This window comes from Vulpes lagopus, chromosome 3 (assembly GCF_018345385.1).
Source record: "Vulpes lagopus strain Blue_001 chromosome 3, ASM1834538v1, whole genome shotgun sequence".
Taxonomy (NCBI): Eukaryota; Metazoa; Chordata; class Mammalia; order Carnivora; family Canidae; genus Vulpes; species Vulpes lagopus.
The window spans coordinates 4,742,172-4,766,423 of record NC_054826.1 but is presented as its reverse complement, the minus strand read 5'-3'; positions in this window follow the sequence as shown (position 1 = coordinate 4,766,423).

Sequence of the window (24,252 nt, the reverse complement as noted above, 5' to 3'; positions counted from 1 at the left end):
TAGGGATGGGAGTTGGCAGAATGTAAATCCAGTGAGGAATTGTAGGGTGTTGGGTTGGAGAGATTTAGTAGCCATTAATAGGAAGACAATCCCTACTAATTGCCTGGGGGCAGGGAGAAAGGAAGGAAGGAAGAAAAGAAAGAAAGAGGGAGAAGAGAGGTGGGAAGGTAAGAAAAAAGAAGAAATACATTTGCCTACATTTAAGAGGGTTATATCTGCGTCAAAATGCATATCAGGTTATCTTCTGGACCACAGGCTTTTAGATAGAGCCCTAGCTAATCCTTTGAATGTCCTCCTTCTCCCTTACCCTCTCTTTTTATTTTCCTATTTAAGGTGAGGGATTCCAAAGCACCTTAGAATGTTGATGTCATGATCTAATACACAGCAAGAGAACAATGAAACGGAAAAAAAGAACAAGCAACCAAAGGAGCCATTTCTTCCACAGGTCACTAATGGAGAATAACAAGAGCACTTCCAGACTTATTTATTTATTTTTTTGATGGAAACCCCTTCTAATGCTTGGGATGAATGAGAAACTATGCATACACCCAAGGAAGTTGAAAAATTATTCAGAGGATGAGGAAGCCTCAATATTTTAGTTCACAATCTTAATTAGGATCTTTTATTGTTTTATTCACCCCTTTCATCCCTCACATGTTTCTTGTCAGATGCCAACTATCCATTTTCAAGTTCTCTAGAATAATTAAAATACTGTTTTGGAAAAAAAAAATGTTGCTAGAAATCATTATACACTTACACAGACTGGAGAACTTAAGAACATCACAATGAGAATGTGGACTAAAGCAAATATTTAGTATTTGAGTGGCATCCAAATTTCAGTCTGTTAAACTGTGTAAAAAGATTACACTCTCCTATCTAAAAATATAAAGGTTTATATTAAGAAGTCAGAGTGCCATTGTACTTTAATCATGTACTCATCTAAATGGAAATGAGCAGGGCTAATTCCTTAGAATTTAGATGCTGAGCCGAACCAAACCTATTATAAAATAACTGGTGAATCTAACAGAGGTAAGGTAAGTAACTATCCTGTAAAATTCATCTCTATCACAATAAACTGATTAAATACAAGGATGACACATTTGTTGCTGTCCTTGGATATAGATTCAAATATTAAAAAAAAAAAGAGCAAAAAGCAAAAAAAAAAAAAAAAAAATGCCAAAACTTTTAAAAAGATTTTTGATTTTGTAGCTATGTTTATTTATGAAATGTAAATTGTGACCAGAATTTTTGTACCATTATTAATAATATTTTATTTTATATTTTGACATGAATTGGAAAAGTGAGGCCACTTCACTATTTGTTATATTCATGGAAGGGATTATAAGGAAAAGGAGGGGAGCTGAGTGGGAAAAATGAGAGAGGGAGCCAAGCCATGAGAGACTCCTGACTCTGGGGAACAAACAAAGGGTTGTGGAAGGAGAGGTGAGGGGGCGTTGGGGTAACTGGGTAACAGGCACTGAGGAGGGCACACGTCGGGATGAGCACTGAATGATAGCACTACATGTTGGTAAATTCAATTTAAACTTAAAAAATGTAAACAAAAAACCAAAAAAAAAAAAAAAAAGGAAATGTAAGGCCAGTTTACCATTCTCCCAAGGATTACATTAATGTCCAAATAGATCCACTCTAATCAACTGTTTGGAAGACCTAAACGTACAGATTTACTCATGTATAATTATTTTTCAAAAATAACACATTCAAAATCCAGGCATAGGGAAAATATTTACAGGACATTTTAATGTTTGAAAAACCCAAGTTACAATTGTAAACAGACCACTGAGCAAATCACTTTTGGAAGGTATTTGGAAGGTATTGACAAGGTATTTGGAAGGTAGCACCAAAAAAAAAAAAAAAAGTCAGATCTCTCCCAAATGAATTATTAACATATATGTGCCTATCTATTAAAAGTAATCTCTCTTTTTTTAAAGATTTTATGTATCTATTCATAAGAGATAGAGACACAGTGGCAGAAACATAGGCAGAGGGAGAAGTAGGCTCCCTGCAGGGAGCCCGATGTGGGACTCAATCCTGGACCCTGGGATCATGACCTGAGCTGGAGGCAGATCCTTGAGGGGGCATCTGGGGATGCCCAGGAGTCCCATATTAAAAGTAATCTTAAAGTGCTTTTTCTCACCCAAAGGATAGTGTATATCCCCATCCCAGTTGGATCTTACCTTCTTAAAACACTCAGAAATGCTTGTGATTTCTATGATGTGCTGTTTCTAGCTACATATAATGTTAACATCTTGTCTTCCTGGTCTCCATTAAATATCATATTTCTAAGATATATAATCAAGTTTATCATTCTGCTTAATTTAAGAGATACATTTTGTCATATTTTTATAAAATATTGAATATGCAATTACAGCAAAAAAAAAGTTTTGTAAGTTCTTTTATCATTAAGTACTTGAGTGCATATTTCCCACTGTCTAAATTAAGAAGTAATCATTTTGGGAAAAATTAAGCAAAGATGCTGAGAATATTGATTTATATTAAAAAGAAAACATGTTACATGCATTTCTTTAAGTCACTGACTTTTTTTTAAGTCACTCTTATAGAGAATTTATATCATGGCAAGTTTAATTCATTTTAAAATTCAAAGAAGAAGCCATTGATTTCAGCAGTCTCAGTAGTTTTATTCAATGTTTTTAAATATTTTTTTTTTTTTTTACTTTTTATTTTATTGTTTTGAGAGAGACAGAGCAAGAATGAGAAGGGGAGGGGGAGAGGGACAAGCAGACTCCCTGCTGAGCAAGAGCAAGGAGCCAGGGTCAGGGCTTGATCCCAAGACTCTGAGATCATGACCTGAGCCCAAGGTAGATGATTAACTAGCTGAACCACCCAGGTACCCCAAACAATTTAGTTTCATTTTGAAAACAAGTTTAAGCAAAAGGGTGATGTTAAGACAATTAATAAAAGAGCAGAGAGCGTGATAAAAATTCAATTTCCGTGGCATAAAATGTGCAAAGCAAAGTTTTTTATTATTTTATTATTTTATTTTATTTTGCAAAGCAAAGTTACAAATGACCTTAAGTATTACCTACGTGTGTAGATATGCATGTGTGTGTTTGTGAGTGGATAGCTATTTTGAAAAATCAAACGTTTGTGGGGATTTTTTTTGTTGTTTAGTTAAATATATTTTAAATGTGCTTTGATTTTGAATCAATTATTGGGTAATAATTTTGAATTTTCTCACCATTTTAGATTAAAAAATTATATATATGTAATTTTTTGAATATTTAATCAGGTCCCCTCTCCGCTTTAGCAGCAAGAAAATAACATTTGTTTTCTAGAAGCCATTTTCCTTTAGCATTTTAACCATGTAACCCTCACTTTGGACTCAAGTACTTAAAAATAAGTTCAAAAATAATCACTCTTACACTATAGAATAATGCCTGTTAGGTGTGTTTCCCTTTTTCCACATGGACCTTATTCTACCAATGGTTCTGCTGTCTTCAGGGCCAGGGGAAGACAGCCAGCTGAAATGAAAAGGCTTTGAAAAAAAGCCACATGGGATGTTGTTAATGCCCAACCTGGATTAAAACACATGGCAGATGCACCTTTTTTTATTTGAGAGAATTTGGCCACGAGGCCACATTGAACATCAACACGAACGTGGCTGGCAAATGGAGTCTCTCTGTGTTCTCAAAAATGAGAAGGGATTTAGTGATTTGGTGGTTTCTACAATAACCTCCAAACAAATTTTCAGGAACTCAGCTGAGAAGACAGGCCAAAGGAACCATTTCTGGCTTGCAAATTCCTGGCAGAGATCTATCCGATAAATGGGAAAAATTTTCTAGTATCTGACTCTACATGAGATATAACCTACCACTGTTAAAAATAAAGGTAACAGCGAACAAAACGAAACACAAACAGATAAAACCCAAAAGCCACGTACCTATTAGTTATGCCAGACTGGTTAAGTCCCCAGGAAGCCCAGAATCCCAAGGGTCACCTCCAGATGGAGGCTGTCTCCCTTTCCCAGAAGTTCCAGATTACAAAATTGTCAGCCACACCTGTCCTTGACTGCTGGGAGATGTGGGCATTGTAGATTAGACCACAGAGTTCCAAATAAATCTTAATTGAAAAAAAAAAAAAGTCTAACTGTAGTGAATCTTGTTTTGTTTTGATGATCTTTCTGGTCAACCCGATTACTAGAGAGATGCTCTAGGTTCTTCCCTTTAAGGCCCATGCTTATTGCCCCAGGTTAGAACGCTTATGCACACTCACATCTAGGTGCTACGCTGCACTATCCTGTCCCTGGGCCTGGCTGGCTGGTCCTGCAAGGACCTGAACACTTAACCACATTCAAATAGTCTACGTAAACCTACAGACCCTGAAGATATTTTTGGATCTTAACTCAAGACATCCCCTTTCTTACTTGTGAGTGCCTGTCTGAGGTCCTTGGAACCTTTAATGTGAATGAACTTCTAATTCCATGAGAAAGTTCTCATCATGTTTCTCCTCCAAAGAAAAGATATCTGGGTGCTGATCTGTGATACCTGCCCTCCCCCAAAAGAAGCATCTTCCACCCAGTGCAATACTCTCTATTTATGTCATCGCAACCCTTTCATTGGACAAAGGGTCTCTGAAAGAGTAGATTTGTTTGTCTACAAGTCTGTTGTGTCTTTCCTTAGCGCTAAAAAAAAAAATGCCTAATCCTCCATAAGCCACTGAGAAGGGGCCAGACTATGAAAAAGTCTGAAAAAGAAATGTTATTCAAAAGGCCCTTTGCATCTCCCCATGTACACTCAAATACTAGTGACATCTTTTCCAGTAATACATGAGTATTTTTTTTCCTATCTTCCATTATACCAGAATAAATCAAGCTCCTGACTCTTAAGGGACCCAGGTCATAGCAAACCTTCTACAATCTCTAGTTGTACAATTTTATTTCAAACCCTTTCCACAGTCTACAAGCGCGAAGAGAAAGTAGGAAGGATACCTTGCATTTCCCATAATAATCACAGTGTCTAGTACGGTGCCTGGTATGATGAACACATACGATAAACAGTCTTTGATTGAATTAATATATCAACGTTTGCCCAGTGGTGAATTATGCCAATTAAGTTTGACTCTTTTTCAAAATGCATAAAGCAGAAATTAGGCCTCTTCTGAACACTGCTACATATTTAGATAACAAGAAAAATAAATAAAAAGAATCATAGATTAATGTTTTTTTTTTTTTTCATAAGAAACAGTTCTCAGGATGTGAAACCCTATGATGAAAAGCACAGCTTGCTTTGGTGACATTACCTGTATCTCCCACAGATCATCTTGAAAAATAGACTGTGAATTGTATCTTATCACATTAATTGAGTATTAATTTTAGCTCTGAGTAAATGGTCAAACACAGTTGACATTTAACATAGATCACAGAAGTAAAGATTGTTGTCTTTTAAATAAGTTTTAGACTTATCAGACAAAGCATTTTTCTTGCATATTGCTGTCATGAAAGCTAAGATTAAGGCTCTTTTTTCTTTTTTATCATTGTTGCCAGTAAAAACTGAAGTCCGTAGTGAATTGGGAGGTAAATTAAGAATTAGCAAGTGAGAAATACAAAATCAAATGTTCACGTCACACAAAACCTCTGTATCATGATTAACGACTCTGGTTTACAGCAATCATGATTTCTCAGTTTTCTCTGATTTTTATTAATTATTATAATAATACAGTTGGGGGACACCTGGGTGGCTCAGCGGTTGAGCATCTGCCTTTGGCTCAGGTTGTGATCCTGGGGTCCTGGGATCGAATCCCACATGGGGCTCCCCGCAGGGAATCTCCCTCTGCCTGTGTCTCTGCCTCTCTCTCTGTGTCTCTCATGAATAAATAAATAAAATTAAAAAAAAAAAAAAGAAGAATGTAGTTGTTTAATATCTGCATGTAGCTCTCCTGGTTTTTGCCTCTTAATTTCCTTTCCAAAAGCATAGAGATATTAAGGGAAAAGAGAAGGAGGAGGAGAAAGATGAGAAGAGGAAGGAGAAAATGAAGAAAATATGTTACATGAGGTGATTATTAATTTTATGTGTCAACTTGGCTAGGCCATGGTAACCAGATATTTGGTCAGATAATATTCTAGATGTTTCCCGTGAAGGTATTTTTTAGATGAGATCAACATTTAAATCACTAGGCTGTGGAAAGCAGATTATTCTCCATAGATGGGTGGGCCACACCCAATGAGTTAAAGGCCTTCATGGCACACAACTGATCTCCCAGAAGGAAAAGGGAGTTCCCATCGCACTAGGAAATGGACAACAGATCTGAACATTGGCGCAGTTCTAGGGAACCGAGCAAGGCGTCACGACTCCTTATTGGAATGACCACTCTCATCATCCTGCTCTTCAATGCTTGCCATTTCCTTAAAGATTTTATTTATTTATTTGAGAGAGAGAAAGAGTGAGAGTGAGCATAAGTGGATGGGAGTGGGGCACAAAGGGAAAGAGAGAAGGAGCCCAATATGGGGCTTGATTCCAGGACCCTGAGATCATAACCTGACCGAAGGCAGACATTTAACCAATGAGCCACCCAGGTGCCCCCATTCTTGCCATTTTCTCATGGTAGATATTGAACAGTACCTTCCTTGTCTGCCGGTCACCTTTGCCTGTAGGAATAGTACCCTCAGCGGTCTCTACCACTACTTTCAGACCATGCACGGGAGCTGTCTTTCTGACATGGGTGCTCATTCCTATTATTTTGAGTTGCCTCCATCACATAGACGTTAGCTATGCCAGCTTTGCTCCTGCATTTCCTGCCATCAACCAGCCTCATGCAGGACAGCCTCCACTTAACTTTGTGTGTTGCTGGTGTCCCTCATCGATGCATTGCTGATGGCCTTGCTGGAAGGTGTACACTGTGGCTCCTCTGGTGGAAGCATTCTTTCTTCCTGAAGCATTTTTGTTGTTGTTGTTAAATATTTCATTTTATTTATTTATTCACGAGAGACACACAGAGAGAGGCAGAGACACAGGCAGAGGAAGGAGAAGTAGGCTCCATGCAGGGACCCTGATGTGGGACTCGATCCTGGGACTCCAGGATCACGCCCTAAGCTGAAGGCAGATGCTTAACCACTGAGCCACCGAGGCATCCCTTCCTGAAGCCTCTTTACCCTGTCATAGCCACTCAGCTATGTCTGACTTCCTCAACATGGGACATTAATTTCTTCATTCTTCCAGAGCAGTGAGATTGCCTGGGATCCTTGTCCTAGTGTCAATTCCCTACGCCCTCAGAAGATATTTTTCCGTATCCAGTCTTATATTCTAGCCTATTATCAAGGACCTCCCAAGTGCAATTCCTAGGTTGTTCCTTGGACGACTCCTGCCAGTACTTGTCAACTGATTTTTACAATTATTTTAGTTGATGCTCGCTTCCTGTTCAACGATTAGGCTCAACGCCTTCCAGTTGAACTCTGTTGTAATATAATGCTAATTATCAGCCTGTGACCTAAGGGAGAAGACATGGCATTCTGGAGGGATGGTAGTCACCTGTTGCCCTTGTGGGAAAGGACACTATGGTGTCTTCTAGCATGGATAATATGCTAGCTTCCACTGGCGAGCGGAGGTGAATTACCTCTATGAGCTCTGAGGATTCAGAGAAACCAGCAGAGACAACTTCAGAAGCATCTATTTAGATAATCTCTCTAGATGTTTTCATCCTTTCTATCAGAGTCCCAGAGTTTGACAACAATGACCCAAGTTTCTTACCATCTCTCTGCAGGGCATCAATCCAGCTCATCAAGGACCAGTTAACACTTCACTCCTTGAAGGCATTGATTCCCCTCAAGTCTTTCAAAATCCTGGATCATTGCAACTGCAATGGTAGTCCCCTTCACCAGACCATTTTCTCTGTCAACATTATGAGATCATGAGCAATTGATTGGGACCCCATCTTGTGCTAGCGACAATTCATATCCCAGTTACCACTGAGGATGAGATGACATCTCCTTTACGTGATGAGCAGTAAGTATATTTATCCCCAAATACCACGTACTACCTTTTCTTCTGGAACCACTCCTTCCACCTGAGTGAGTTCTGTTCCCTCCTAGGGAGCTGGGTGTGAGGGTCTTATTCAGGGAAAGATGAAGGAGGCACAGCAGGAATAGGCAAGGAGAGGCCTCAGACTACAATTTTTCATCGTATGCAGGGATGAAATCAGACAGAAATGAAACAGAATAATGAGGACCATTGAACAGGAAATGACTCAGACTCTGTTTGGATCCGAGGACACTTTGGCCAAGCCTATGGCAATCTCAAGCCATGCCTTTAAAGTCAGGAGACTTGGCTTTGCTCTAACATCTTCAGTCATTGCTTGGAAGCAGTCTGGGAAGGATGGCATTTGCCATGGGTATAGTGATGCTACCAGAAGCTCGGACCCACGACAAGAGATCTGAGTAGAGCATTTTCATAGCCTCCTTACTGTTCAAACAGTGACAGATGCCCTTCAAAAGCATTACTTAAAATGTAAAATATAAGGCTTTTTTTTTAATTTAAAATATTATTTCAAATTCTTTCAATAAAATTGTGAGCATTTCCTAAAATTAATAAACAACAGTGACATAAGGGAAAATAGTGAAATCTCCAGCAATGTCACTAAACCTTAGTTTTGGGGTTTGAAATTTGGTTGCTTGTACATTAACAATTTAATTCTGGATTTTCTGCTGCACTTAATATCATTGTTGAGAAAAACAATATTTGCTCTGAAGAAAAAATTATAGATCATAACATTAAAAAAATAAGAGCATTCCTACTAGGAATTAATTTATAATCATGTAATCTATGAGTTGAATTTAGTAATTGGTCACACAAGTGAATTTCTAGATAGATACAATGCGCAGCTCTACTGGCATATTAGTCTAACAAAGAGGTACTAACAATACCATCTGGATGTTGTTTTCTGAATTTACTCTATTCATATTTGCAGAATATTGAAACAATTTACTATTAGATATCCCACTGTCATGTTTATATTGTACACAATGAAAGCTGATGACTCTACTGATCTCCCACGACAGAATCTTGAAAGAAAAAAGACATAAAATATGAGCTACAAATTTCAATATTTGGGGATGACAGCTGTCGGCTCTCTCCATGGGAAAGCTGTGGAATCCTAACAATCCCAACCTTAGGAGATAAAATCAAAGATAAGTAAGATTTTTTTCAGTCCACTTTTATGTGCCAGTCATCTTACATTAGTTTAAATTTTTCACTCCTGTAAGGTCTACATTCTGTAAGTGTTCAAACCACACACTTCTCAACATAATTCAGGGAAGAGAATTTAGACAATTATTTCAGGTCCTAATGAAAACCTCTTTTTTTTTTTTTTTTTTTTTTGAGGGGGTGGGAGTGGAGTGGAGTTCGGATGACATACTTATCTTTTGAATTAAATAAATAGTGTTTAAAAAATAAAAATATTACTGTTCAACTCTAGGGCTACACCTGTTGTTTGTTTTCCCCACTTTTATTGACATACAACTAACAAAGGGTACAAACTTTCAGATATAAAATGAATAATTTCTAGGGATCTAATGGAAAGCATGGTGACTCTGGGTAAAAATACTATACTGCATACTTGAAATTTGCTGAGAGAAGATGTTTCATATTCTTACCACACATACACAAAAGTAAGCTGTATCTGTTCTTCTAAAAGTACAAACTTGATTCTATTCTTTGTTTTCTTCTTTTTTTCTCTCAATACAGTGTTGATTTTTCCCACTTATCATGCGCCAACCTTTTGTGAAGCAAGATTATATTCCCTTATCTATTGCCATATGAGGATTTGTTCTTTGGAGGAGGAGCTTAGACAGAAACTTACTTTGACCAACGAGCTCTGAGCAGGAATCACACGTGACCATTCTGAGCAAACTGTTTAACCCATTGCATATTTTTTGCTAACATTGGTGCATGTTTTCTCCGCCAAAAGTATGACACATCTCAAATATGGGTGCACTTTAACTCACACCCTAGAACGTTGAGAAAGAATGCTATATAAATGTTTCTTGTAAGACATGGGAGCTTTAGCAAATGCTTGTCCTGTAGAAGTATTCACTAATAGACACTTTACACTTAATTTTTTTTTTTATGAGAATTGTGGCCACTTTTTCTATTTTCTTTCTGAATTGTAAGGCTAATAATTATTAGACTCACCTATTTTGCCCATGTATGCCACTAAATATTTCACATTTTGTTGAGTAATTAAATTTCAAACAATTAAAAATGAAAGAGAATTGCAAAGTTGCTTTTTTTTTTTTTTTTTGCCTAATTCAGTGCTAGATACCATGAGGTAATTCCCAATTTGTAAAGAAAGGGATCTTTTCTTTTGACAAATTTATAACCTAATCTGAGTATCCAAGCATACTCTTTAAGAATAGTTAATATGCATTTTAGGAGAAGAAAACTTACAAAGAAATATGAACTAGCACATTTTTTTTGAAAGAGTATACATTAAAAATTAAATGGTGGTTTACAGTCAGGTTATATATATGGGTTCTAGCAAAGTTCAAAATATTTCATTAGAGTATATTTAAATTTAATGACTCTAAAAAGTAAGTGGTGTTTCATTTTATAGGAAAAATATTTTACAACATCAGAAATGATTTAGCTTTAAAAACATACATAAGTATTACATATAATATACATATCATATATATCACACAATTACCTCCTGATTTTATTTCATATTGTCTAACATATTTTATTTGCTAATAGGCAGTTGGCCACATAAGGAAGATAATTAAATGGGTCTTTGCTATAGCAACTGAATGGGAAAACAATGAATACCAGTCTTTAATCACATCATAAAACAAACAAAACTCAAAATGAATCATATTTCTGGATATAGGAGACAAACATATAAAATCCCTAGGGGGATAAATAGGAGAAAATCTTTGTGATGCTGCTTTGGACAAGGTTTTTTATAATATTCCTTGTAATTATCATTAACTGCATAATCTTCAAGCCCCACAGTTACTGCAAATATCAACATATCACTTGCCAGATATACCTGATTCCAATTAATAATAGGTGAGAAAGATAATCATCATGATGCCATTGTATGCCAGGGGTTAACTAAAATGAATTGACTGCCTTCACGATACTGAGTATCTACTTTTAAAATGCTTCTGGGAGTCTGGTTTCAGGAATACTCCTGGAAAAACTATCATGAGCTATGTTCCCCCAAAAGCAGATATCCAGTCAAAAGATTGTATATGTACTACCATTCTATAACGAACTATAATCCCAGGGATGCAGTGAAGGAAAAAAAAAAAAAAAGAAAAAGAAAAGAAAAGCAATGTCAAAAAGGGAAGTGAGAGAGGGAACACATAGTGCATCACTGAGCTTTCCAGGATTTTGTAACAGGTTTGTAAAATCATTTTACAATAGGGCTTATGAACGATTGCTTCCCAGGACAGTCCTTCAGGGGAAAAATGGGAATAATTAATTTACTTGTCTCAAATTCCCATTTGTCAAGTGTTCATCCTTTGGGAAATTATCTCTTCTGTAATTTTGGTTGTACCTATATGAATGGATCCCAAGATATCTCATATCTCAAGTCTATGGAGAAGCTCCAAGTCATGTGTATATAAATATAAATACACATACATTTATAAATACATATATATCTAAAAAATAAGAAAAGTAGGTACATATATTTTTATATATTTGGTATTTGGTTCCTCTACTATATAGTTCGTTGGTTCCTTTGGAGTCTACTTGAATTTCTGAGATCACAATTCTGAACTCCCAAAACTGATTATTGCTATCAATACAGTAGGTAAAGAGTAGCCTTTAAAAAAGTCCCAGAATATTCAGCGAGTACTGTATTGAAGGTTTGGAGATTTTATGAATATTGTGAATTTCAGACTCTTTCTATTTTTCCATATTTTTTATTTTGATTAATAATTATGTATTACTATCATAATTTACAGAGTACTGTATAAGAAAAATTATTGCAATAAATAAATTTATTCAATTTTACTAAATTCAGAGGTAAAAAACAAGACATATTGCAGTAGAATTATATTTTATTATTAATAATCAGCCTCACATTTCAGAAATGAAAATGTAAATTTCATTGACAGCTTGAAGTTTTTTATAGTTATATAAAACAAGAAATGACAAAGATGTTAAAGTCCATAATGCTGGTATTTTTTAGAATTCTATGATGATTCTTCTATGTACAAATTTTATTAATATTTTGTTTCCATTCTTGATATGTTAACCTTCTCAATATTACACTAATATACTTAGTTCATGCTTCACAATATGCACTCAATTTCAGAATAACATTCTTTATGTGAAACTATCTGTATATTTTAAATAGCTAGATGTCTGCTGAAACAAAAAGATGTATCTGGAATCATCCAATTTGAATATAATACTTTGAAATTTCAAATGTATTTTAAAATGAAAAACATGCTTTATAAATATTCATAATGGAAAATAAACTGTTTAAATAAAAAGCTGTGAATGTTGGCAGTTAATTCATGTAGCTCCTCCTCAAATAAAATGTTATAGTATATTGTGCATGCCTATTTCCTATGTTTTCCTAACATATTGAAATATTCTCCAAACTTTTAGATTTTTTTCCTACTTGGATAACAGTCATGAAAATATCTTTCATAGCTTTCAAAAATATAAAGAGATTTCCTCTCTTCTTCCACCATTTCCTTCATTATTTGTAAAAGTTTTAACTTAGTAATGTATCTGAATTATAAAAAGAAAAAAAAAATCAGACATAAATCACCAAGATTTGCTTCTAAAATATGCACCTCTTCCTTGACATTCAAGACAAATATCTCCTAGCTTTTGAATATTTTATAGAAGCTGTTACTTAAAGTTCTAGTTCTGGACCTAAATATATGACTTTGGTTCAAAACAAAGGTTATCATTTTCCTTTTGAAGTATGATACTATCTGGAAATATTTACCTTAAATATGATTGATTAAATGGCTCTTAATAGTGTTCTCTTGATTCTACAAAAATATTTCAAATAAAATTATAAATGATTAATGTTAAAAACTAGGTTGTATTATAAAAAGATAATTTAGGCTTCAAATGTACTTATGTAAAATACTTGGCTGCTTTCTTTGTTATTCAGCTTTCTCAAGATATGGGACATAACAATCTCATAGTTATCTTAATATTTGTTGAGTGCTTCCTCTATGGAGGGGATAAAGCACTAAATTATTTATCTTCTGTGTAATGACTACTTCCAAACTTAGTGAATCAAAACAATATTTAGTATCTCTCACTTCCTGAGGGTCAAGAAATCTAGGCTGACTTAGCTAGGTCCTCTGCTTCAATGTCTGTCACTGGCTACATTTGAAATAATAGTCAGACTTTGGTCTTCTCTGGAGACACGCCTGGAAAAGGTTCCAATTGTAAACTCACAAATGGGATTCAGGACTCAATTCCTCAATAGTTGTTAGACTAAAGCCCCCAGTTCTTTACTAGTGATTATCCAGAGTCTATTCTGTCTATTATCAATATTTGTCACATGGGCCTCTCCATCTGGCTTCATCAGAACAAGGACCCAAGGATCTGAAAGAGAGGGAGAAAGAGAGAGAGAGAGAGAAAGACCAGCAATATGGAAGTCATGATGGTTTCTAACCTGATCTTGGACATAACATCCTACCACTTTTGTCATATGCTATTCATTAAAAACAAGTCACTAGGTCTAATTTACACTAAAGGAAAGGGAACTGCACAAAGCCAGGAAAACACAAAGATGGGAATCAATGGGAGCCACTTTAGAGATCTCCCTACCATAAGCACTGAATTAGACAAAATGTCTATTCTCACAGAGTTCACGTTCTAGTATTGGAAGAGACATCAAAGGAATATACATCTACACGTACTCACAAACAACATGCATATTCATGGTGATCACGTGGCCAATGTAAGGAATAGAGATCAAAGGATATACAGGATATTGAGGAAAAAGGGGAAAAGCAAGCCAAACAGATTTCCAGAGTGAGAATATTCCAGTAAAGAAAACAGCAAGCATGAAGTCCCTGAAATAGCGCAAGTTTCATGGTTGAGGAAGAGGACCTCTTGGCTGGGGCAGGGTAAGTGAGAGGAAAATAAGGGAAAAAGGTTGGCTGTATCTTGTAGGCTTTTAGCCTGTGTTATGACTTTAGAAGCTCTTCTGAGCAAGATACGAAGACATTTAGAGTGTTGTGGAGGAATGGCATGACCTAACCTATGTCTTTAAAGGATCATTCTGAATGTTGTATGGAAAATAGAGTGACAGTAAAATTTATAAAATACAAAAAGACACTATAAGAAACTATCCTGGCAACTAAGCAAAGTTCTTATGATGACTTGGGTCAAAGCTAGCAGTAGATATAGTGAGATATGAAGAGCTTCCGGATGCATTTAAACAGAAACAGCACCATTTCTTGACAGATGTGCTCTTAAGTGTAAGAGAAAAAGAGGTCAAAGTTGACTCCAAATATTTTTGCCTGAACACTTGGAATGTTAGAAATGCTACTCAGTAAAACTATAGAAAGATTCAGTTGCATCAAGGCAGTTGCATTTGAAATAAACATGAACTATAATCCTACTCATGTTAAGGGGAACTTTCTCTAAGAGACTGAAATATAAAAGGAAGGAGGGTTGGAGAAATACATCTCTGAGCCATCGGAGTAGAGATTGTGTTTAAAATCATGGGGTCAAATGAGATCAGCTGCAGAGCAAGCAAAAAGAAGGAAGAGAAGAAGTCTGAGAACCGAAAGTGGGACTATCTCAGTTATGTAGCATTTGGAACAAGGAAGGTGAAGTAGTAATGGATTCTGTGAGGTCACCGGTGGTGGAGGAGGAAGAGTGTTGTGACAAGCGAAGAAACTAAATGGTTAAGAGAAATGACAATCGGTCACTGCATCGGGCAAAATGAAGGCCACTAGTGACTTCCACAAAACCATGATCTGAATCGTTGGGGCCAAAGCTTCTGTGGAATGAGTCAAATAGAAAACAAGAGAAGAGGGGCACCGGGGTGGCTCAGTTGGTGAAGCGTCCACCTCTTGATTTCAGCTCAGGTCACGATCTTGGGGTTGTGAGACTGAGCCCCTCCCCTGGAAACAGGCTGGGTGTGGAGCCTGCTTAGGATTCTCTCTCTCCCTCTCTCATTGATCCCTCCCCCCATCTCTCTGTCTCTAGCTCTCAAAACAAACAAACAAAACTAGAGAAGAAATGGAGATGAGGTGGTTAATCCTTTTTTTCCATTTCAATGAAGAATTGTATGAGGATGGCAGAGTGAGAACATGGAGTCAGGACAGCAGCTTCACCATTCCGGGGTTAGTATTTTGTTATAGGAAACAGAAAGAACACACACCTCTTCTAAGACTAAATGGATTCAACAGCAATAACTAGATAGGAAAACATCAGCAGCCCCAGGAACCGCGTCCCTCCAACATGCCAACTCTGGCCCAGCAGGCTTCCCTCCAGTTGGAGCTCTCTCTGGCCTCCAGTATCATTATGTGCTTTGCTGCCTCAGCCCTAGGGATGGTATCCCCAGCTGGGTGCCTCAACATCCCTTCTGGGATCTCTCCCCCCTGTCCACACCTCTGTTGGCAATCCATTGAAGATTGCTTACTTGAGGTATTTGAGGTGGGCATCCTTCCCGGCTGGCTCCCTCATCGATAGGGGGAATCCACAAATCCTTCACTGGCACTACTGACCCCGAAATTGCCGATATCTAATGGCGAGAAAGCGACCACTACCTCATCAGGCATTACTTAACAGCCTCTGAGCTCATCTCCAGACTCAGGAAGGCGAGGTCCAGCCACAAGGCTTCCATTTGCTTCTGTATCAACCCACTAAGACAATGGCAGAGGAGCCCTGGGGTCAGAGCCACCGAGGTTCCTGTGACTCTGCTTGCCTGACAGCAGTAGCTAAAAATGCCAGAAGACACACTCTTTTCCCAGTGCTGCTTCCAAATCTCAAATGACGTAGCTAGTTGGGGTCTGAGGCCTTCATCACAAGGGGATCTTGGGTATGAGCTGTCTAGCCTTCAGGCCTCTTCACTTTGGAAATTCCCTGAGACAGAGGGAGGGATTGATTCTGAGGGTTACCTCATCATGGGGCATGGGCACCAGGACTTTGTGGTGTTTCTGTCATGACTATGAAATGAGGAAGAGGGATGCCTGGGTGGCTCAGCAGTTGAGCATCTGCCTTGGGCCCAGGATGTGACCCTGGGGTCCTGGGATCCAGTCCCGCATCGGGCTCCCTGCATGGAGCCTGCTTCTCCCTCTGCCTGTGTCTCTGCCTCTCTCTGTGTCTCTCATGAATAAATAAATAAAATCTTAAAAAAAAAAAAAAGATTAAAAGTTGAATGAATGTTTGAATATATCTATAAATACCTTTGTAAATTAAGACGATTTGCAGCTTGAGTTATCTGTATTTTATGTCAGGGTTCTTTTTTAAAAAAATTTATTTATTTATTCATGAGAGACACAAACACAGGCAGAGGGAGAAGCAGGCTCCATGTAGGGAGCCCGACATGGGACTTGATCCAGGTCTCCAGGATCAGGGCCTGGGCTGAAGGCAGGTGCTAAACTGCTGAGCTACCCGGGTGCCCTCAGGGTTCTTTTTTTTTTTCAGGGTTCTTTTAATAAGGGGGGGGTGAGGCTAGATTTTTGAAGATTTGCTCTTTAAATGTCTTAATTTATCTCTCTATGTGTCTGTGGTGTTTATAAATATTATTTTTATTTTAATTTACTTTTATGAACTGACTTATTTACTTTCCCCATAACTACATTCTTGTAAGTGCATTTTCTTTAGGACTGATTTTCTCCAAATTTTTCGTTTTGTTTTAAGGAGGTCCCGTGCACCGCGTGGAGCCCAATGTGGGCCCTTGAACTCACCACCCCGAGATCAAGACCTGAACTGAGATCAGGAGTTGGACGTTCAACCCATTGAGCCATTCAGGTGCCCCTTCCAGCTTTTTGTAAGAGAGGATTTTGTGTGACTTAGGACATTTTTATATTATTTTCAGATTCAAATAATTATTTAGCTTGCTATAAAATTGAAGTTATTTTCCTTCATTACTTTTGAGAAGAATAATCCATTGCCCTATCCTTCATTGCTGTTGATTAATCTTATTTCAGTCTGATTCTATTTACTTTGGATAACCTGATTTTTGTTCAGAAGCTTAATGACTTTTCTCCCAGTTTTTTTTCTCTTTTTATTATTATAATTCTGACTGTAGTATGGCTTAGTGATGTTTTCATTATTATGACTGGAAGTGCATTAGCTCTTCCATTTTGAGGGCTAATATATTTTCTCTAAGTATGGGCAATTTCTGGTCATTTCTTCAATTATTTCCTCTCTGCCATTAATATTTTGCAATGTCTTTTTGGCCTTTTATTATATAGATATTAAATCTACACTCCGTGTCACCACGTGTTCTTAGGCACATTACATCTCTTTTCTCTCCCTTATCCTTGGCTTATTCCTTTTACTTCCCTCATTCATCCTTTGTGTGAATTCCGATATCAAACCTATTACCTGATTTCACTAGTCTCTGATTTCACCATTATATTTTCTCACCCTGTACTTTCTCCTGCTTCATTTTTTGGATTTCTGATTCTGTTTTATAATGTATATAAATGCTATGAGGATATATAAAATTTTATTTTGATTTTTCACTTCTCCCAGATATATGATTCTGCGTTGTTTGCTCTAGGTTGTTGAGTTTCTGGTGTTTCTTTTAGGTCAATTGAGTTGCTGTATATTTTTTTAAGTTTTTATTTAAATTCCAGTTAGTTAATATACAGTATTAGCTTCAGGTGTACAATTTAGTGATTCGACACTTCCAAACATCACCTGATGCTCATCACAAGTGTGCCCCTTAATGCCCATCACCTATTTCACCCATCCCCTACTCACTTCTCTGGTAACCATCAGTTTGTTCTCTAGAGCTAAGAGTCTTTTTCTTGGTTTGCCTCGCTCTTCCCCCGGCCCCATACTCATTTGTTTTCATTGCTTAAATTCCACCTATGAGTGAAATCATATGGTTGCTTGGTATCTTTATCCATTAAATTCCTATTTCTCTGGTGCTATATACTCCCTCAGTTGTTTCTGTAGAAGGACTAGAGCTCAGGTCCCAGTTGGTGCACCTTCTCACAGTTCAGAGAATGTTTTCAAGAAGGGTGTCACCCTAGGTTTAGGTGCTCTGATGTTGTAGTCTGGCTCGATTCACACCTGTGAATACCAGAATATACTCTCCTTGCACACTGGAGAGGAACTGATCTTTCTAAAACCTTTTTTTTTTTTTTTTTTTAACTGAAATATCCTAGAGGTCAGGAGAAAATGCATGTGAACTGATCAGTGGGTCTCCCATGCATGCCAGGCTCTGCTGTTGGCTCAAAGTGAATGTTACACTCCTTTAGACACTGTTGCTGCTGCCTTTCTGCCTTTCAATAGTAATGGGGCACAAGCACAATGTAGGAAAAAAAAAAAAAATATATATATATATATATATATATATATATATATATATATATATAACTATAATATATGCCTTTATCCCTTATTCCTGCAATTATCTTCTTTGGCACTGTAAGAGACAAATCACAAAATCATATAATAGGATCTGACACTTTCTCTCAGCTTCCTTCTTCCTTTCTAACATTTTTCTTTCTAAAATTAGGCTCCCATTTTAGTTGTCCTGTGGTTTCTGTGGCATCTCCAAACTTGAGATGGTGAAACAGAGAAAAGAGCAATACAGATTTGCTGTCTTTTTAAGATGCAGAAATGTGACCACCAGATAGACTTTTTATACTGTTTGGTATAAATATAATATGCTAAAAATGTACCAAATATGTGCTATATTTGGTACAAGTATAATATGCTAAAAATGTTTTAAACTTAAGAAGAAAATATCTAAAAAAAAGAAGAAAATATCTGAATTATAGGTTTTTAAAATGTATTCATAAAAAAAATAAAAATGGGGTGCATCTCAAGTATCCTTTTAATATATTGAATATGTATATATTCAATAAACACTAAAACAATAATATTGTTGTAAGTGTGAACATCTGTTAGAGTCGTGTTCTTTATAGATATTGTATAAAAATTCATGATGTCTCCAATTTTTCCTTAAATCTCCCACCTACCTCAACTGAACTGAGAACTAATCAACAAGTGATTGGATAAAAAACATTTTGTATCGATTTCTATCACTCAGTGTGCCCACTTGAAATTCTCACACCCTGCTCTCTGTATATAATTTCTGTTATTCTTCCAAGCTTCCCTACATCAAAGACAATCTACCATCTTCTCCATTCTGAGAGCCAAAAAGTAATATTTGGACTCAGTTATCATCATTTTGATGAATGCAATTCCAGCTGATGCAACCTTATTTCAGGAATCCTGTTTATTTGCTAGCCACATTAATATTATAGAATCAGGTCATAACCAGCTGCTCACTGAAGACTTTTATATCATTTGTAAGAGTTGCAAGCTTCAGTCTCAATGGTTTATTTCCTTCTATAATGCAAGCAGAACCCAGAAAAAAATCTGATTTCCTACTGATGAAATATATTTTATTAAAACAAGTTAAATATAAAACCATATATCTAGCTTGATCCTTTTAATTATCCCTATATAAAATTATGATTTGCTTTAATTTTTGAGCCAGAACACACTATCTGGTCATAAGACCTAATTTGTTTGTTTAGGGGAAATGAGTTTTTGAAGGTGGAAATGTGGGGCCATCTGAATGTTTTAATACAAATTCTACAATCTACATGCTTCACATTTTTATCTTATTTTTTTTAAAAGATTTTATTTATTTATTCATGAAAGAGAGAGAGAGAGATAGAGACACAGGCAGAGGGAGAAGCAGGCTCCATGCAGGGAGCCCGACGTGGGACTTGATTCCGGGACCCCAGGGTCACGCCCTGGGCTGAAGGCGGCGCTAAATCACTGAGCCACCTGCATTGCCCACATTTTTATCTTAAAACGTAAAAAAATATAGTATAAAATAGCTTATTAATTGTTGGCCAATATTATCTGCTTATTATTAACATATTAGAATTGTATATATTCAATTATTAAACTCCGTTATTAGAAATCTGAGATATCGGGATGCCTGGGTGGCTCAGGGGTTGAGCATCTGCCTTTGGCTCAGGGCCTGATACCAGCCTGGGGATGGAGCCCTGCCTCGGGCTCCCTGTGAAGACCCTGCTTCTCCCTCTGCCTGTGTCTCTGCCTCTCTCTCTGTGTCTCTCATGAATAAATGAATAAAATCTTTAAAAAAATGTGAAATAAATTATTGTTCTCCAGGTGCTATTTTATCTCTTTTATATGAGACAGGACATTGGAGAGAAAGAGAAGAGTGAGAAAATATTTCCAAAAGAGGGAAGACTTTAACATTGGGTAAATGTAAAGAAAAGTCAGAAAGTAAAAGTGCCACTTACGGAGAAAATGACAGGGGGAGAACATTGAGGCATTTCCTATGATAGGAGCAGTTGGTGCAGATACGGTTGTGTAGCATTTGGGGATTGATTACAGTGAGGGGCGACACTTGTAGAATGAATCCAGGAACGCTGAATTACATTCAGGAGAACTTAACATCCCTTTAGGAAAGCATGTTAACAACTGAGAAGTTATTACGACTTCGAAACATCAGTTTCCAGAGATTTGAAAATGGGTCGCATAGTCAAAAGATCTAAGGCAAAGTCAGGAATTCATGGTAGTTTCAGTAAAAAGTGATAATTTTTTTCCATTTCATACCTGAAATATTAATTAACTTCACGAAAGACATCAAATGTGAAAAAAGTTTATAGTTAGATGGAGAATGATGTTAATTTTTGGCAGGCTGAATTGTTGTGCTTGTAAGACGTCCCAGATGAGATGTATTTAGGCAATTAGATATGATTTTAGAACTTCAGAAAAATAAAAGAATCGATTAGAAATACAGGTGTATTTTATCAGCTCAGAGGAAGCATTGAGACAAAACGTGGGCAGATGGGATCAGTCTGGGATGACATCACGACTGAAAAGATAAGGGGACCTCAGGTGACTGAGGTCTGTGGAACACTAATATTTGTGATGGGTAGAGATACTGGCCTGCAGGAGAGAAAACCACATTCACTCAGTATCTAAATCTGATTAAAACAAAACTGAAATTCACCTACGTATGCAATGAGGAGAGCTGAAGAACGATGCAAATTATGTCTGAAATGTACAATGAGCAGAGGTGGGGGAAGTATGTGAATTAGTCTGGAAGTAAAAAAAAAAAAAAAAAAAAAAAGGTCTGGAACTATTATCTTATCCCAAGACAAAAAAACAAAACAAAACAAACCATATAAACCATCTGTTAATAAAATGAGCATTACAAATGTAAGCATATATTTTGCCAGAGGTTTCCTGAGAGTAAATAGTCTTTTTTTTTTTTTTTTAGAAAATATTCTATTTATTTATTCATGAGAGACACAGAGAGAGAGGCAGAGACACAGACAGAGGGAGAAGCAGGCTCTCCATGGGGAGCCCAGTGTGGGACTTGATCCCAGGACCCCAGGGTCACAACCTGAGTGATACTCAACCACAGAGCCACCCAGGGGCCCTTTAATTACTTACTTTAAAAATGATCTACTGAAGTTTCCAAGATAAGATATAGATAAGATAAGTTGTCTATTAAGTAAAGTTTACTCTAAAAAGTAGCAGGGGGGCCTATACTTAGAATAAATCTAGAATAAGGAAACTATAAATGGGGAAACGGGTAATAATATATGAATCAAAAGTAAATTCAAAATCCATTTGAGGGATCCCTGGGTGGCGCAGCGGTTTGGCGCCTGCCTTTGGCCCAGGGCGCGATCCTGGAGACCCGGGATCGAATCCCACATCAGGCTCCCGGTGCATGGAGCCTGCTTCTCCCTCCGCCTGTGTCTCTGCCTCTCTCTCTCTCTCTGTGACTATCATAAATAAATAAAAAATTTAAAAAAAAAAAATCCATTTGATACTTTTTAATAAAGGAAACATTTTGGATTGTTATTTTCAGTATCCTTTATGACTTAAAAAATTTTAGGTTCACAACAAAATCGAGAGTAAAATATAGAGACTCTGTATATTCCCATGGTAGGGAGGCATGCACAGTGTACCTACCACCTTATCAATGTAACACCACTCTGGGGGTGAGGTTGAGTCATCAAGTAGTACTGATTCTTTAGTGGAACCACAAAAGGGAGCAGCCAGGGCCCCAGCCCTGACCCCCCCAGGAGCACAAGAGGGATCCTGTAGCCACCGCTGCAGAGCGATGGGACAGGAGGTTCACTTCTCACCCTGTCCAAGGGCAGCTCTACAGGCTGAGCAGGGATGAACTGCAGGTCCTGCATTGTCCAAGCTTGAAGCTGTTATAGAAGATGATGTGTGTGGGGGGTGTCCGAGTGGCTCAGTTGGTTAAGCCTCTGGCTTTGGGCTTAGGTCATGATCCCAGGTTCGGGGAATCGAGTCCACATTGTCCAGCAGGGAGTCTGCTTCTCCCTCTCCCTCTCCCCCTCCCCGCTCATGCTCTCTCTCTCATGCGTGCTTTCTCTCTCTCAAATAAATAAAACAAATCTTAAAAAAGAAAAAAAAAGTAAGAAGAAGATTAGTGGTCTGAAAGAAGTGCCATCATCCACATAATGTGTTACAAGTGATGGAACCCCCCTTGACACATCGCTATCACCCCCAGTGCTTCCTTCTTGGGGGACATTCTCTGGGCCTCCAAACTAATCATAAATTATCTCATCAAATTCATATGTAAATAAAGATATAAGTCAACCACAGATTGTGCATATACACGCACATATATATTTAGAAATTCTGATGAAAATAACTTCAAATTAATTAACATCTGAATGTGAAAATTATGAAGAGAAGTAATGATTATTTCTACATATGAATGTGGCTCCGGAATTGTTCACAAGGAAATCTAAGTTCTATGGTTTCAAATCGTATTTAATCTTTTCCTCATCATGAGAATTGAAGCTCGATCACATTTACCAATGTGTGTATCTGTGCTGTTGCTGACACAGTAGATCGAGTTGAGGAGTGATTTACAGGGTTTTATTAAGCTGTTCAAGGCTCTCCTTATAATATATTTATTCATGATGACTTGGATTCTGCACTGTCAGCTGGATGTATTATAATCTATCATTTTGGATCAGCAGTGTTTCCCGATTCATTTTGATTTTGTGTAGTCTCTCTTTTGAGTTGCCATAAATTAATTTTAAATTTATCTCCTGAGAAAGACTTATGCACATTCCTGTACTGATTGAATGCCCTCAAATATTTGAGATATTTTCACTTGAAACCTATGCATAACAAAAAAAGAATTTAAATCTTGATTGATGGGGATTTCAGTTCTAGTATGTAAGCAACGATCCTAAATTATAAAATCATTAACGATGTTGTTTTTAAACATTCTTATGGTGTGTGAAATGAAATTCACTTATTTTTGTTTAATATCCTTTTTTTATCAATACCATTTTGAATCAACCATAGGTTTTTTTTATTTGTCCTGTACCATCATATATTTTTTTATTTCATATAGATAATTCTGTAATAAGCTAAAAGTAATTTTTATGTGCTAAAGCTTATTCTGTAATTGATATTTATATTCACAATGTTAAAATTAAAAAGACAATGTCTTTATACCTGGATCCAGTAAACATTCTGGATGTAAACATTCTAGTAGCACTTTTAATAACTTTTACAAATCAAACCATCTCACAAGTATCAGTCCCTGGCTTGAAATACAGTTAGGTGGCTTTATTTTAATTGATTTTCATATGATTTATATAGGTTCTTCCTCCCTTATAAGAAAAGGGTTCACTCCTTTTTTTTTTTTTTTTTTTTTTTTTTGAGAGAGAGATAGGGAGAGAGTGAGGTAGAAGGGCGGAGGGAGAGGGAGAGAGAGAATCTTAAACAGATTCCATGCCTAGGGCAAAGCCCTCCATGGGCTTAATCTCAGGAGTCTGAGATCATGACCTAAGCAGAAATCAAGAGTCGGATGCTTAACCAACTGAGCCACTCATTTTTCCCAAGGATCAACCTTTTTTGTAAGCTACCAGGGCTGCCAACAATTGTGAGTTTATTTTGTAGATTTAGTGTGTGATTTGTTGTTGAATATAGGTCTAAGATCCATTTAATGAACCCATTAAACTCATGAATTTTTAGTCAATTAAAATTTTTTCCCCAAAAACAGTCCTTAAAAAAAAAAAAACACTGAAATCTCATTTCTGTTATATTT